The 14,805-nt window shown below is 43.4% G+C and overlaps 1 non-coding gene across 1 annotated transcript; it reads right to left on the reverse strand.

The window, feature by feature from the left end:
- Positions 1–9,297: 9,297 nt before the first annotated feature.
- Positions 9,298–9,372, reverse strand: Trnas-uga (transfer RNA serine (anticodon UGA)). Its single transcript has one exon. It is a non-coding gene; the product is annotated as a tRNA-Ser (tRNA).
- Positions 9,373–14,805: the final 5,433 nt, after the last annotated feature.

Genomic DNA, 14,805 nt, shown 5'->3' on the forward strand with positions numbered 1-14,805 from the left:
GCATGATTAATGCCGTCACGTGTGACATCCCGTGCCCGCAACACTATTTCCTAGTTAGCGTAGAACTCGATTAATCGAACGTGTTCGAGAGAAATTGCACAAACTACGTGAACAGTTTCCGGCTTAATTTATCGCGAGTGCTTTTCGGATAATTGCTCGTTAGTCGCCGTCGATCGTAACGAACCGTGTTTATCACCAGATTGCCGATTAAGCCGGCACAAAGCTATTTTTCAGCATGAATAATTCCATATCGCGTTTCATTAGGGAGCTGCAGCATATTGCAACGCTGGCGACCATTTAGCTGATTAGTTTGTCCGACACGTCTGACTAATCGTCAGCGTTTTGGCGCCGCAGTTTCTCGTGTAGACCCGAAGAACAGTGGCGACACGTTCTTCCTAGAACACAAAATGGGTGTACACATGTCGACAGATACTATTTAAACTACAATGATTCTTCCCATGGCCACGATTCGTACGTCCTTTGTCAAATGTTAAGTTAACTTCTCCGTTTCAGTTTCTTGAAGAATGCTCACTTAACACCCAGATCTCCGATGATGCTTAACGATCAAAAGGCGATCCGTCTGTTGCAGTCCTTCCTTTCTGTGGGACTCATCTAGCATAATCGGTTGGGTCCTGGACAGTCCATGCACAATGTCTATCTTCCGAGTGACCAAGATAAGAACAGTCTTTCCTTCAAGGTCCCTACAGCAGTCCCTATCGGAATGAGCTGCTATATTGGTCAATGTGGTCCGTGTAGTTTCGGAACGTTTGGCAGAACACCAACAGAAATATTAAAAGTTATGTTGTAAATCATAGGACTCCCATATGTAGCGACCATTGGATAGACAAATGGAAGTACTCTATCAAGTATGCTGCTTCTTTTCCCAACATGTTCATACGTATGACTATGTAATCAAATTTGAAAGATATATGTGTGTGGGCACAAGTTTGATGTGACCACATTGGGTGATGTATGTACTTACGATGGTTATTCTGTAGTCGAAACATATCTGCAATATTTTCAGGTTATTCTCGACAATCCCTAGAGAGGGCGTAGAGATTAGAATGTGTAACAAGAACTTCGGGCGGGACAGCGGTCATTTTCTTTGTTGTACAGAAGCGGTCAACGAACACGAGATGCCAAACAAGCTAAGAAACTTAAGAGCAGTGCTGCAAACTCAGACATCCTAATACCGCTTGACAAAAATTGTATTTCCCGTTACTGTATTCTGTATTTATGTAAATTATACTTAGAAAAGGGGTAGCGTCTATGGAATCTTGTATGTAAGCAACTAGGTAGCCTGTAGAAAATTACAGTTGTAAAGATACATTATAACCCAACAGTGAAACGGTTTTTAATGTAGTTAATTTAACATACGTTGTCAGTCGTAAATTATTAGGAGATGCTGGGTTAAATTCGTCATGAGTAATATGATGAAAGTCAGGGAAAGGAAAAAATGTTACCTTAACATCGAATAATAAAAAACAGTCCAGAAGCCCACCCATCCCCACCAGGAACAGGAATTAAAATGATACCAAAGTAAAAATAAAAGAATAGTGTTGCATGGAAGCGGACTGTCGACGTTGAGGGACTCCAGAGATGTTGTGCCAGTTGTTGACGTTTCAGCGGAAGCGGTGGGGCCAACAGCATCGCAGATTTCGACGTCATCTCTGACTGCATGGCAGTTGTTCCTAACGAAGAAGATGGATATATCAGCGAAGACCCCTGTTTTTATTCCACTCTGACGCACCAGGTGTATTTTATACAATAATTTCATCGTCAGAAACTGCTACAGATCAGTTCAAAGTCGTCTGACATTTTATAATCAGTGTGAAATATGAAAGCGGACTGCTCGACTTCTAAAGACCTGGAGACGGGCGGCACATGTTCCTAGACATAGTTACGCTTTAATTTTAGTTCTTTTTGCACTGTAGATAGATGACTGTGCCCACATTTTAACGTTGACTATAACAATCACAATCTCGTACCTAAAATCAAACATATTTATTCATTTAACCTGATTAGATGCGGCCTTCATGCTCTCACAGTGGGCCAGAGTTTTACACGTACAGTGCTTTTTAGATGATATTTTCTTTAAGAAACATCAGTTCTTTTAATAAGTTGTATAATAAAAGAATTGAAAATGATTTCACAACCGATTTGAATGTATCTAATTACAACGTGAATAATAGTACGGCCAAAGAAATTGTAGAGTCAATACAGGCGACACTACCACCAACACTAGAACTACTGCTAATTATTATTATTATTATTTATTATAGTAGCAGACACAAATGTGTTTGTCGATGTTTTCAGAAAGAGCGAGTTCCGAGGGATAGAACAGAATGCACTAGTTAAGGGCTTTGAAAAAATGTTCTGGTGGGGATGAATTTTTATAATAAGAGATGCATGCATTGAAAAAACAAACGTTACTCTTAATTTTAGTTGATATGCCCGTTACTGAAGCTGTTACTTCTGTGTCATAGTAAGGGTGATTATTCCAGAGTCGGATTTATGCTGCTGAAAAGTAGGTAGAAAACGACTGTGCGGGACACAAAGAATTTTACTCTCATACGGACGAGTTGTACTGCTGTGCTGTTCAGACAAGAGTATCAGAAGAGTACAAACACCATGAATTTAAAGCAGAATCTAAGACTGTAGGCGGTGTTCAGTCACCAATCTTACTTTACTGTAATTGGTACTTGCGGTATAAACGATGATATTTAGCCATTCCCAACAAATGCAGTGTAATTTTTTTTCGCCTCACTGAAAACGTGACAAAAATAATACGCAGCTCAATGAGAAAAGTCTATTAGATGACAATCAGTTTGGCGTCAGGCAAGGGGAAGCAACGAGAGATGTAGTTCTGACTTTGCGCTTGATAACGGAAGCAAGACTTGAGGAAAATCAAGGATTTATCATTTTACAAAATGTGTTCTACCCAACAATATAAAATGGAGGAATATTTTCGAAATGTTCAGAAAAACAGGCGTAAACTGCAGTGAAAGACGGGTAATAGCTACACAACATGTACGTGGACGAAGAAGGAACAATAAGGTTGAAAGACCAAGAACGAAGTGCTCCTATTAAAAAGTAAGTAAGACAGAGATGAAGTCTTTCGCTCCTACTGTTCAATATATGCATAGAAGGTGCAGTGACACAAATAAAACAAAGGTTCAAGAGTTGGATTACAAATTATAAAAATTAGAGTGGAAGGGTGTCAGTAAGATCCGCTGAAGACATTGCTATCCTCAGTTAAAGTGAAGAAGAATTACAGGACCTACTGAATGGACTGAACAGTTTAAAGAGCAAAAACTACGGACAGCGAGTAGACCAAAGACAGGCGAAAGTAATGAAGAATATTAGAAATGAGATTAGTTATAAACACACAAAAACTGACGTAGGCGAAACAAAATAATACATGGTGGACAAAACAACCAGAACGTAAAAACCCACTAGCACAGGCAATGAGGGCATTCCTGGATAGAAGCAAAACTCTAGTATCAAATATATACCCTCACTAGAAGAAGAAATTTCTGAGAATGTGCATCCGGAGCGTAGCACTGTATGGAGTTGAATCATGGGCTGTGGCAAAAACGAAAAAAAAGGTTGTCGACGAGTTTGACATGTGGTGCTACAGAAGAATGTTGAAAATTAGGTGGACTGGTAAGGTATGAAATGTGGAGGTTCTCTACAGAACAGGCGAGGATTCGAACATGTAGAAAATACAGCCGAGAATAGGGGAGTTCGTGACACACGTGTGTTAAGGCATCAGAGAATAAGGTCGTTGTACTAAAGGGAGCTGCAGGAGATTAAAAAACTGTAGGGTAAGCAAGAGACAGGAATATGTCTGACAAATAATTGAGGACGCTGGTTACCCTGAAATGAAGAAGTTAGTGTAGGAGATTAAATGACACTCACTTCTCTCCTCCACCCCCCCCCCCCCCCCCCACCACACCACAAGAAAAGTAAATGAAAAACTAGAGGTAATTTCTTTGTTAAACTCCGGCACATTCGTTGACCAATAGGTGAAATCTGACAAACCTTGAACTCAAATGCTCGTTCTCTGCGGGTAGAATATGAGGAGACATTTCCGCATGGTTCCCGCGGTTGTGGACGTATACCGCTGGCTGCGTGGCGGTTCCTTGACCCCAGCGGCTGATGGTCCGCCATGAATATGTAAAATTGCGGCCACGGCCCACGAGCCAATCAGCCGCCTCGGTAATTACGGCCAGTAGTTCGCACTGCGTCCCCAGTCGCAGAGTAATAGCGGAGCCATTCCACCCATAATTAGCACCGTCTCTATTAGGTTTCGCCGGACACCACCGAGACGGACGCGCGTCTGGGACCTTCGGGTAATCCAACTTGGTTCCTCATAATTCAGGCTACTGATGCCAATGAACAATAGTCATTGGGTTTTCGTAACTGGAGTCAATTCCCAAACAGTTGTAGACCGCGGCATGCTGTAAAATGTACTATTTCCACTCTTCGAGTACTTTCATCGAGTGTGTATGATATCACTAAATCAGTTCCACAATTTTTGCTTAAGTCACCTTGCGTTATTACCAAACAACATCCTAGTAAGCCATTCGCGCTTCCTGTGGATGTCTTTAGGACCCTACGCAAGTTGCTTACAATCAGCTAAATGTAGCAAGTTCATTGCAATACCGATTTCTCCACGCCGATTGTCTCACTTCAACGTTTCTTTTACTTGTTTTCCAAGCTATAAGACACTCGATTTGTTGCTCGTTTCCACCGTATCTTCCCCATTTCATCCGTATGTAACTACTACACCCAACATCCCATATAATGTAGGGTATCAATAAAATCCCGCTATCATTCCAGAACCCCTAACTTGGAAACTTTTTCTGTTATGCCAGAATTTCACTGTGTGTCCCATTCATCGCTCGTAGAACATCGGTGCGATACTCGAATTTTGCCCATGTACTGGTCAGCACTGAAGCACCAACAGTTCTGATTGCTTAACTGATTCATCCGTAAAGGGTAGCAATATCACTAGGTGATGCTGCATACACGCGATCCTTGATATAACCGCGCAAAAAGAAAAATGGTGTGAGATCGGGCGAGCGCGTCCGGAGCACGTGGTTTCGCGGTCGCGTTCTCGCTTCACGAGCAAGGGGTCCCGGGTTCGATTCCCGGCGGGGTCAGGGATTTTCACCTGCCTCGAGATGACTCGGTGTGTGTGTTGTCCTCATCATTTCATCATCATGCATGAAAGTGATGAGATTGGGTTGATCAAATGTTGGGAATTTGTCATCATCATCATCATCATCGGGTGAGCGCGGGGGCCATGCGATGGCACCACCTCGACTCATTCACCTTCATTTATCAAATCTCGAGCTTTCAAACTCCAATATGATGGTGCACCGACATGCTGGAACATGAAACACGGCGCATCTCTTCCATTTTTGTTAACAGAGCGTGTCCAGCTAAACATTTCCCATCATCGTTTTCTATACGAAAAAACGAGCGTATATCCCTGTCACGCGTTACAACACCAGTCATTAAGTTTCAGACTATCCCGGGTGTGTTAACGTACCTTTTATGGGTTTTCAGAGCCCCAAAACGTGTTATTGTGGCGATTCAAACGTCCAGAAATGTGGAACGCGAATGGATACCGCAAAGGATGACCGCTTGGCTGAAATGCTTGTAACAGTTACACGTTGTACGCAAAAAGATGCACTCACTTATATTATACTTTATGGACATTTGATCTCAGTTCCTACAATTCGCTTTGAAATCCCACTTTCTCTCTGTCAACTCATGCTTGAGAAACAGGGGAACGTCCACTTCGTGGAAGGTCTTCCACACTGCTCTGTACCTGAGGTTTTGAAGCACCTCTTTACACTTGTTTTTGCCAGCGATGCCCTACCGCACAGACGTCGATACTTCCGCAATACCTTTGTCACAGATTTGGAGTGTACAGACCAGATGTCACACTGCGCCCTTTACTGGTCTGCCACCATTTTGTTACACTAATAGTCAAATCTGCAACAAGGGACAAAGAAAAAAAAGCCTTTGAGATTGCTAAACATTTAACAACAAACACAAGTTATGATTTTTTTAAATGATGGCGGGACTTCATGGATTCTCTGTACGTTAGGCATACTGATAATCTTTGTTTACCACTATACCGTTTTCCCTCAGCTGTTCGTTTCATTACATAGCACTCTGTCTCGCTAACCTCTCCCTGTTTCCAGTAACAGTTTTCTATAGCCTTTTTCTCGCCTATCCCTTTCAGTTCTTCATTTCGTACTTCATGTGTCTACTTAAATTTTGATATCCTTCTGTAGCACTAGATTTCAAATACGTCCAGTTATTTTCCCTTCTTCCTTTTCTCAATTCCCAGCTATCTTCGGGGTTAGTAACGTAGTTTGTGGCTAGATTTATTTCATATGTACGAGGGTGGAACTTTAATAGTGGTAACTATTTATTTGCAGCTCGTACAAAATAGATACTTGTTTCAAAGTTTTACTGACCTTCAAAGTAGTCACCAGCATTGTGTATAACCCGTTGTCAGCGATGTGAAAGTCGTAGGATACTCTTAGCAGTGCCAGTTGTGTTGACAGTTCGAGCGGCGCGGTCTATTGCCCGACGAATTTGTAGCAGTTCTGAAGCGAATGCCGTGACGTGTTTCCTTCAGTTTGGAAATCTAGTTGAACTCATGAGGACTTAAGTCATGAGAGTGCAGTGTGGTATAGCACTTAGCAGCCCCTTTAATCAAACAAATCAGTAACAGCCTGCACTGTACGTGCTTGAACATTGTCCTGCAAAATGATGGTCAGGTCCTGCAGAAAGTGTCATCACTTCTGTGTCGAAGCTGATCGTAGGTTGTGTTCCAAAAATGAACAGCACAGAGACAGAAATGATGACACTTTCTGCAGGTCCTGACCATCATTTTGCAGGACAATGCTCAAGCACGTACAGTGCAAGCTGTTACTGATTTGTTTGACTGATGGGGCTGCTAAGTGCTATACCACCTACTGCACTCCCCTGACTTAAGCCCTCGTGAGTTCAACTCCATTTCTGAACTCAAGGAAACACTTCAAAGCATTCGCTTCAGAACTGCTACAAATTCGTCGGGCAATAGACCGCGCCGCTCGAACTTTCAACACAATTGGCACTGCTAAGAGTATCCTACGACTTCCACATCTCTGGCAACGGGTTATAAACATTGCTGGTGATTACTTTGAAGGTCAGTAAAACTTTGCATCATGCCATTACGCAGAATCAGCGGCAACGAGTGAAAATTTATACCAGTGCGGGATTCGAACCCGGGATCTCATGGTTACTAGGCGGATGTGTTAACCACTGCGCCATCTGGGACACAGCGTTATCGCAATTGTGTGGACTATCTCAGCATGCCTCACGGACAGCCAGAAAGAACAGATACCATGCATTCATATAACAGATTTATTTCGATGTTAAATTCTTGGAAATCCCTCTGAGGAGAATAGCTTGCTCCTGAAAGGTGTGTTACAAATCTTAATTGATAATAAATTAAGTGATTGAAGCAGAATTCTTGTATGCAGTCATAAATGTCGGGTTCTGCGTCCTAGGAATCTTACTTGATAGTAAAGGGAGTTTCTGAAGCAGAGTAAAATTCTTTTATACAATCGGACACCTAAGGTTCTGCGTCGTAGCAATTTACTTGATCAAGGAAGTGATTCAAGCAAAGTAAAATTTTTATTTCCAGTCGTGAATCTAAATTTCCGGTTGGAATGATTATAAAATTAAAACAACTTCGTTGATAGTACCGGACGGTTTCCATGTTCGTCGTAATTACGTAGACAAGTGCGACGGCAGAGTTGGCTGCAGAAATTACTTGTGTCATTTCATAGTTTTTGTGCAGTTTGTGTGTGTGTGACTATTACACAACGACAAGTTTAAGAGTCTTGAATACGAAGCCAAGCAGTTCTCGTTCAGATAAACAGAAGTTTAGCAGGTCACTTAACATTTAGGTTTCGCATTTAGCTATTTTTTAACGCGAGTTTCAGTAGGAGTTGCATTATTCCTTGTTTCTGTTCCTAATGACTGTGATGCGCACATAATAATAATAATAATAATAATAATAATAACCTCTGCACTGCTTTTTCTTACCTTAGACTCTATCTCTTCCCGAATAATCTTTATAGAGTTATTACGGGCTTTACTAGACTGGACGGAGAGCACCGTCGTTCTGCCCACAGACGGCCAAACAGGACCGACCGGCCGCTGTATCATCCCTAGCCAAAGGCTTGAGATGCGATGTGGAAGGACGGAAAGGAGGAAGGCTAGGGTTTAATGTCCCGTCAACGTCGAACTCGTTAGAGACGAAGCTCGAATTGTTCAAGCATGGGGAAGGAAATCGACAGTGTGCCCTTCCAAAGGAATCATATCGGCATCTGCATTAAGTAATTTAGGGAAATCACAGACAACCTCAACCAGGATGGTTGGAAGCGGATTTGAACGGTCTTCCTATCGAATGATAGTCGAATGTGCCAACCCCTGCGCCGTGCGGTAAAGGAAGGACGTGTGATCAGCACACAGCGCTGCCGCCGCCGTCGGGTTAACAGATCTCGTCCCCCCTGCTGCTCGGTCAAGTAGCTCCTTAAATGGCACCACGAGGCTGAGTCCACACAGTCCCAGTTGTCTCACCCAGTAAAAATCCATGGTATAAGTGGGAATCGAAGCCGGGACTTCCGCACGGCAGTTCCACACATTTGATGCTTGTAATATATGAAACATCGACCGAGATGCTTCAGTTGCTTCCAGATGAACATTGGGATACACGTATCCGCCAAGAGTCTGTTCGTTTCTGAACATTAAAAATATTTCTGTTGATGGCGTACCTACAGTATCAAAGAGTTAAAGGAGGACAAGGCAGCATCTCCTTGTCTTGCAAGATAAATGTAGTTTTAGAAGTCAGAAATCAAAATTATTGCCTGGGTGAAGCTTCATATCTGCGCTTGTGAGCAGTTCCGGTGGCAAGCTTTGTAGTATAAAACGCTGCAACGTTTCTGCCACAATAGCAACTAGCAATCATCATTATAACACTACATACAATGTGCAGTTGTAGTCGAAACCTTGAAGCTTTGCTTCTATGAGGAGAAATATTCATAAAAGTAATTTTAAAATTAGTATTTATTTAAATATTTGAGGCAGATTAAAATTATCCTCTGAATACCTGGCTGCCTGCTGTCAATGGCTCTGAGCACTGTGGGACTTCCAGAATGAGATTTTCACTCTGCAGCGGAGTGTGCGCTGATATGAAACTTTCTGGCAGATTAAAACTGAGTGCCGGACCGAGACTCGAACTCGGGAACTTTGCCTTTCAAGGGCAAGTGCTCTACCAACTGAGCTACCCAAGCACGACTCACGCCCCGTCTTCACAGCTTTACTACTGCCAGTACCTCGCCTCCTACCTTCCAAACTTCGTGCTTGGGTAGCTCAGTTGGTAGAGCACTTGCCCGTGAAAGGCAAAGTTCCTGAGTTCGAGTCTCGGTCCGGCACACAGTTTCAATCTGCCAGGAAGTTTCACTTTGGGACTTAACAGCTGAGGTTCAAAATGGTTCAAAGGGCTCTGAGCACTATGGGACTCAACTGCTGAGGTCATTAGTCCCCTAGAACTTAGAACTAGTTAAACCTAACTAACCTAAGGACATCACAAACATCCATGCCCGAGGCAGGATTCGAACCTGCAACCGTAGTGGTCTTGCGGTTCCAGACTGCAGCGCCTTTAACCGCACGGCCGCTTCGGCCGGCTAACAGCTGAGGTCATCAGCCCCCTAGAACTTAGAACTACTTAAACCTAACTAACCTAAGGACATCACACACGTCCATGCTCGAGGCAGGATTCGAACCTGCGACCGTAGCGGTCGCGCGGTTCCAGACTGAAGCGCCTAGAACCGGCTGCTGCTGCCATTCATGGGCCATGTTCCACCAGCTGAGCAATCCAAATGCGACTTTGTACCGACCAGAATCTACATTCTGCTACCAAGCCTTCTGTGTCCCAATTTGGCGTCCCCACTACTTTGTCACCAAGTCAAACAAGAGTGACAGCTCCACTCTGCAAGGAAATAGAGGAATCGAAGTACACATCACCACTAGAGTGCAGCGAACACAGTTTCAGACACTCTGGATGACATTCATTTGTATTGCTTATTATGTTACAAGTATACAGGCCGCAACAGCTTGGCAAGATATCGCAAAGATGTAGAATATCAGGTTTATTCATGGTGAAACTTTCAGACTACAGAATTTTGTTTTCTAATTTATACCAAACAGATACTTCTCTGTGTGTGTGTGTGTGTGTGTGTGTGAGAGAGAGAGAGAGAGAGAGTGCGTGCGCGTGCGCGTGCGCGTGCGTACATGCGTGCTCCCACGCACAAGTGCAACATTGGTGACCGAACATTCTACATCTATATCTACATCCATACTCAGCAAGCCGCCTGACGGTGTGTGGCGGAGGGTACCTTGAGTACGTCTATCGGTTCTCCCTTCTATTCCAGTCTCGTATTGTTCGTGGAAAGTAAGATTGTCGGTATGCTTCTGTGTGGGCTCTAATCTCTCTGATTTTATCCTCATGGTCTCTTCGCGAGATATACGTAGGAGGGTGCAATATACTGCTTGACTCCTCGGTAAAGATATGTACTCGAAACTTCAACAAAAGGCCGTACCGAGCTACTGAGCGTCTCTCCTGCAGAGTCTTCCACTGGAGTTTATCTATCATCTCCATAACGCTTTCGCGATTACTAAATGATCCTGTAACGAAGCGCGCTGCTCTCCGTTGGATCTTCTCTCTCTCTTCTGTCAACCCTATCTGATACGGATCCCACACTGCTGAGCAGGATTCAAGCAGTGGGCGAACAAGCGTACTGTAACCTACTTCCTTTGTTTTCGGATTGCATTTCCTTAGGATTCTTCCAATGAATCTCAGTGTGGCATCTGCTTTACCAACGATCAACTTTATATGATCATTCCATTTTAAATCACTCCTAATGCGTACTCACAGATAATATATGGAATTAACTGCTTCCAGTTGCTGACCTGCTATTTTGTAGCTACATGATAAGGGATATATCTTTTTATGTATTCGCAGCACATTACACTTGTCTACATTAAGATTCAATTGCCATTCCCTGCACCATGCGTCTATTCGCTGCAGATCCTCCTGCATTTCGGTACAATTTTCCATTGTTACAACCTCTCGATATACCACAGCATCATCCGCAAAAAGCCTCAGTGAACTTCCGATGTCATCCACAAGGTCATTTATGTATATTGTGAATAGCAACGGTCCTACGACACTCCCCTGCGGCACACCTGAAATCACTCTTACTTCGGAAGACTTCTCTCCATTGAGAATGACATGCTGCGTTCTGTTATCTAGGAACTTTTCATTCTAACCACACAATTGGTCTGATAGTCCATATGCTCTTACTTTGTTCATTAAACGACTGTGGGGAACTGTATCGAACGCCTTGCGGAAGTCAAGAAACACGGCATCCACCTGTGAACCCCTGTCTATGGCCCTCTGAGTCTCGTGGACGAATAGCACGAGCTGGGTTTCACACGACCGTCTTTTTCGAAACCCATGCTGATTCCTACAGAGTAGATTTCTAGTGTCCGGAAAAGTCATTATACTCGAACATAATACGTGTTCCAAAATTCTACAACTGACCGACGTTAGAGATGTAGGTCTATAGTTCTGCACATCTGTTCGACGTCCCTTCTTGAAAACGGGGATGACCTGTGCCCTTTTCCAATCCTTTGGAACGCTACGCTCTTCTAGAGACCGACGGTACACCGCTGCAAGAAGGGGGCAAGTTCCTTCGCGTACTCTGTGTAAAATCGAACTGGTATCCCATCAGGTCCAGCGGCCTTTCCTCTTTTGAGCGATTTTAATTGTTTCTCTATCCCTCTGTCGTCTATTTCGATATCTACCATTTTGTCATCTGTGCGCCAATCTAGAGAAGGAACTACAGTGACATTAGTGACTAGCGAAAGTTTCAATCACAGTAATGACGCGTTATTAGTTTTCGCTTACTTCTTGTAGTGAACTCTTACGAGATGACCACCTTGTACCGCCACAAAAAAGCTGACATACTTAAAATGTATGAGCAGTGGTAGGTGGGGGGAGCAGGGAAAACCCTTGCGCAGTGGCCGACCGTCAGGGAGCCAGCGTGGGTCGACGATTGTCATCGATAATGGCGCAGTGACTGTGGCCTTTCGTGCGTCACGAATAAACACACGTTCGCGCCATTTGTCGCCTGATTGCGCTAATTATTGCCTCCCAGCCACCTCTAGTGGCGGTCATTGAACTTTCAGAGACGAAACTCTGCTGCAGACACAGTCTCTGATCCTTGTTTTCGTCTCTACAGTGCATACTGGAGTACTTACATATAAAAAGCTGTTTATCCAGTAGATATATTTGTGAATCATCGTGCTTTATACATACATCAACGCGTCTCCACAATGTTCTTGTCATTAGCGAACCCTCTCGGCAGTTCCACTTCGAAAGGCGTCCTCAATACTTTCGTGAAACTGTCCATTAGTCTTGTGCCCACGCTGAGCCCGTCAGAGTTGATTGTCTGGTATGGCAATGTCCAAGATTCGTGATGGCCAATTCAGCACGGGTGGAAATGTTGCTGAATCATCCCCCAATCCCGTTATCCTGAAATTTGTCATCAATTAACTCAACTCACCCTTCTGATTGGCAAAAGTGTGCTGGTGCTGATGTAACCGTACAAGATCTATGACTCCCTTGTGTTCAGTCTATAAGCCATATTTGTCACATGTCTAAATAAAGAATTTTCATTCAAGCAACCTTCTAAAAACAAAACAAAGATCTGAATAGGTATTTTGATGACATATCAGGCCGAATCACTACATGAGACGACTCCCTTCCAACTCTTCAGGGTTTTTCTTCGACCAGAAAATCACGTTATTCCAGTCTTGACTCTGATATGTCGCATATAAATCAGAAAACCGCACTCTTGAAAACAAAAGGTATTTGAAAAAGCAAGGCGGGCTGCATCTCGCTGGTCCATGTCGTTGTCTCAGGTGTTATTTACAAACGTTGCTCAAAATCCTTTTGCTTCCAGATCTTTTCATCAACTTCAAAAGAGGTATACCAATAAAACAACTCTTTATTTTACCAATAGCGGGCCGCGTGTGGTAGCCGTGCGGTCTTGGGCGTCTTGTCACGGTTCGCGCTTCTCCCCGGCGGAGGTTCGAGCTCTCCCTCGGGAATGTGTGTGTGTGTTTGTGTGTGTGTTTTGTCCTTAGCAAAAGTTAGTTAAGTTATATTAAGTAGTGCGTAAGTCTAGGGACCGATGACCTCAGCAGTTTGGTCCCATAGTCCTTACCACAAATTTCCAAAAATTTACGAATAGCGTACAAAGTCAAGAAGCGTATGTGGACTTCCCCGACACCCTGTACGTCTAATCTACCATGTAGTGCAGCAAATACCCTATCAGGACTTTGACAGGACACACTGATGAATTCCATCTCTAACTCGACAGGCGACCTGCTCGGTATAACGGCTGAGCGAACGAACGTCGCCGCTGCGACAGATGTAATCTGGCGGGTCGCGCCGATAAATTGAAATTCAAATACTGTCCGCTTTATATTCCCCAGCGTCGATTCGCCGAACTGCAAAGTCGTTGAGGGGACAAGCCGACAAGCCCATCCTTTTTTTTTTTTTTCCTTTGCCGTCCCTTGAGATTAACTCGATCTCGTTCCGGGGGCTAAAATGTATTAAAATTCATTTGCCTGCAACTCAATTTGCAGATTCCGCGTAAAATTTCGAAAAACCTGCTTTCTGAAATATCTTCGTGCTAATCTCAAGCGCTTACTGATTTGCAAGGTACGCAGTAATTCGGCAGTTGCGAGAGCTGTGTTTACTTCATGTACAAGCGTCCGTAAGTGAATTCGCTTAACCACACTTGTGTGGTGACGCTCTACCCGCAAACAGCCAGTTCGAATCCCAATGATGGAGAGAAATTACCACCACTGGTATTCGCCCCTCAAATGGAGAGGAGCGATGGTGTACGCTTCCCAGCCACCTGACAGTATACTCACAAATTTTCTCTTTGTCCCGTGCAGCTAGAGGATGTGACATTGTTAATGTTGATCACTCTTTCAGCTAGGGACGTCAACATTGACAGGCCTCTTGCCGCTACATCAGAGAAGTACAATATGTCCCAGCACCAGAGCATACGTTTTTCCACTATTTCTGTCATGCTACAGCGGTATATATACAAAACCAGGCTGTTCAATACAACAATAGTACACATTACAGTCACCTACTCAAAACAGATAGGTGTTTTTTATCATCATAATCATTGAGTTTCTGTCCTGCTATCCTGGTATCTGTGTTTTTTTTTTTTGTTTATTTACACGTCATGTTCCATAGGGCCAAATTGAGGAGCAAATCTCCGAGCTCATGCAACGTGCCAGTACATGATATTACAACTTAAAAGTAACAACAGATAAAAATAAAATGTTTATGTGCACAAAAACAGTCAAGCCATAAGGTTAAGTAAACGCAATCAACAATACAACAAGAATGAGCTTAATTTTTCAAGGACCTCCTCGACAGAATAGAACATGTGACCCATGAGCAAACACTTCAGTATCGACTTGAAAGCGCGTGGATTGCTGCCAAGATTTTTGAATTCTTGTGGTAGCTTATTGAAAATGGATGTAGCAGTATACTGCACACCTTCTTGCACAAGAGTTAAGAAAGTTCGAGCCAAATGCAGGTTTGATTTCTGCCGAGTATTAACTGAATGAAAGCTG

The sequence above is a fragment of the Schistocerca cancellata genome, chromosome 2 (genome assembly GCF_023864275.1).
Source record: "Schistocerca cancellata isolate TAMUIC-IGC-003103 chromosome 2, iqSchCanc2.1, whole genome shotgun sequence".
Lineage (NCBI taxonomy): Eukaryota > Metazoa > Arthropoda > Insecta > Orthoptera > Acrididae > Schistocerca > Schistocerca cancellata.